Genomic DNA, 3297 nt, shown 5'->3' on the forward strand with positions numbered 1-3297 from the left:
TACAATAGTTGAAAAAAAAAATCTTGGAATAAACCTGACCAAAGACATTAAAGACCTTTACAATGAAAATTTTAAATCTTTAAAGAGATTGAGGAAGATATCAGAAGATGGAAGGGCCTCCCATGTTTATGGACTAGAAGAATTAATATTGTGAAAATGACCATCCTACCAAAAGCCATTTATAGATTCAGTGCAATGCCAATCAAAATCCCCATGACATTTCTCAAAGAATTGGAAAAAAATCCTAAGATTCATATGGAAGCACAAAAGACCTAGGATAGCCAAAGCAACCCTGAGCACTAAGAGCAATGCTGGGGGGATTACTATACCAGATTTTAAGCTGTATTACAGATCTATAGTCATAAAAACAACATGTTACTGGCACAAAAACAGACCCATAGATCAATGGAGCAAAATTGAAGACCCAAATATGAGTACACGCAATTTCAGCCACCTGATATTTGACAAAGGGGCCAAGAACAGTCACTGGAGGAAAGACATCGTGTTCACCAAATGGTGCTGGCAATACTGGATCTCCACCTGTAGAAGAATGAAACTAAACCCCTATTTTTCACCCTGCACAAAAGTCAATTCTGAATGGATCAAAGTCCTCAATGTAAAGCCTGAAACTCTGAAACTGTTAAAGGAAAACATTGGCAAAAACCTATGAGATATAGGTGTAGGAAAGGATTTTCTAAACCGGACATCAATTGCTCAGGAAACAAGGGCAAGAATCAAAAAATGGGACCTTATTAAACTAAAACGCTTCTGTACATCAAAGGAGACAACCAGGAAAGTGGAGAGAAAACCCACAGAATGGGAGAAAATCTTCACCAGCGACACATGTGACAGAGGTTTAACATCCAGAATATATAATGAACTCAAAAAACAGAGAATCAAGACAGGAAGTAACCCAATTAAAAATGGGGTAAGGAGCTGAACAGAGAGTTCTCAAAAGAAGTAAAGATTGCTAAGAAGCATCTTAAAAGATGCTCAACATCACTAATATTAGGGAAATGCAAATTAAAACCACTTTAAGATTTCATCTTACCCCCGTCAGACTGGCTAAGATCAAGAGAACAAATGATACCAAATGTTGGAGAGGATGTGGGGAAAGGGGAATGCTCATCCACTGCTGGTGGGGCTGCAAACTTGAACTCCTATGGAAAGCAGTGTGGAAAACTCTTTAAAAAACTACAAATGAACTACACTTGACCCAGTTATACCACTCCTTGGCATATACCCAAAGAACTCATCCTATTGCAGAGACACTTGTACATCCATGTTTGTTGCTGCTCTTTTCACAATAGCTAAGAGATGGAAGCAACCTAAGTGTCCCTCAGTTGACGAGTGGATAATGAAAATGTGGTTCATTTATATACAATGGAGTTTTACTCAGCAGTAAAGAAAGATGAAATCATGAAATTTGCAGGTAAATGGATGGAAATAGAAACTGTTAGACTAAGTGCAGTAACAGACTCATAAAAAAAAAAGAAAAAAAAACAGCATATGTTCTCTCACATATGTGGATTCCTTGTAAGTGAATATGTATCCAGACATAACTACAAAAACCATGATAATGAAGAGGAATCAGGGGAGTAAAGGAAAAAAAAGAATCTGAAAGAGAATAGTAGAAAACAGGTGTTAACAAGGGAGACATGGACAATAATGGGGTAATTTTAAGGGGAAGGGGGAGGGAAGGTTATACAAGTCACCTAGAGGATAAAGGGAAAGAAGGACCTCAAGAGAGGTGGGACCATAGAAGAAAGGTATTAAGGGAGAAATGGAAAAAAGGGGGGGGGCACCTTAAATGGGGAAACCATGGTGGAAGGGTTAGACAATGTGAGAGATAAATAATGCCTAGCTAGTTTTAGAAAACCAGAGGGAACATTAGGCCAACATCCTATGGACAAATTATACATATAACCATATCAAAGAATGTAATATATGCCTAGGCAAGGTTTATCTGAGATTGTTTTGGTCTTTGCCCAAGTTCTATTTACATGGCATATGATAATTAAACGTACCAGACTGGTGGAACTAACCTTCTTGGATGTTTAACAGCCATACTTTGAGGCCTATACTAATTTGGTCAGGGGGACATAAAGGACAGTTTTTGCTTCTTGCCCTCCTAGGTCGACTAAGTTCCAGAGGACTATGAGAATCTCTCAAAATGTTCTGTAACTGTGGTGAGTCACCTGTTCTCTTGAGCAAGGAGGCCGTGGAGACCCCATCAGATGGACTTGAACCAGTGTCCAGTCTACAAAGAGGAGGGTCAACACAGAGGAAACATTTCCTCCATGCTTCCAAGCAAAGCCAGCCATGGTCAAGTAGGACCTTTGACTTATCTTCACATAGATGGAACTGGTAAAAGAAAGGAGCCAGGGGCTCCTCCCAAGCCCATGTTACCCCTGAGGAACAGATCCTCAAACAAACTTGATAGTAAAAATAGTTTTATCTGGGCCAACTGTAGGGTCTTAAACACCCAAAAGGAAAATATAACCAAAGATTAATGGGGTCAATATAATTTTTAAGAGTCCATATGTATAGCTAAAGGCTACATAACAAGAAACAATGCCAGACAGGTGATACCTTCGAGTTATTGGCCAAGGTGGCTCAACAGACTCCCAGACAGTAACCCAGCACAGAACTGGGAAAATGAACAGCAGACCCCAATCTTATCTAAAGGAATATTGACAACTGATTGCTGCTAGATGAGGAACAGCTGATCTTCCTAAAACAAGGATCTCTAGATAGGCTGACTAGATTCAGCAGACGGAGAAGCACTGGAGAATGGCTGGGGCATCTCGACAACATAAAGGACAGTAACAGGGATGACAGAGTATGTGGGCTCCAGTATGTGGGAGCAGGGAGGCTATGGGAGGGTGCCATTTGGGAAGTGAAAAAGAGAAAGATGAAAAAGACTGTGTGGGATGTTCTGTATGATATACACACAGAAAAATCAACAAAAACTTTAAAAAGACATATTTGAGGAGGAAGCATAAAAATTTACTTCATGTTAATTAGTAGAGGTGATAAACATCACCATTGAAATCTACCTGATGATTTTATATCCAGACTCAGGTACTGAGGATCCGAGTGTAACCGACTGTGACTAGTAATCATCAGATACATAGAGATTAAAGACACATTGCAAACATCTAAACATTAGTAGCATAAAAAACGTAGGAAACAGCATATTTTAAAATGAAATGGACATCTTCTTTAAAGGGTAAAAACTCATTCAACTTTATGTCTTATAGGGTTTATACTGATTCAATATTGTATAACTGTATT

Source organism: Nannospalax galili, unplaced genomic scaffold, assembly GCF_000622305.1.
Source record: "Nannospalax galili isolate Female #2095 unplaced genomic scaffold, S.galili_v1.0 scaffold875, whole genome shotgun sequence".
Taxonomy (NCBI): Eukaryota; Metazoa; Chordata; class Mammalia; order Rodentia; family Spalacidae; genus Nannospalax; species Nannospalax galili.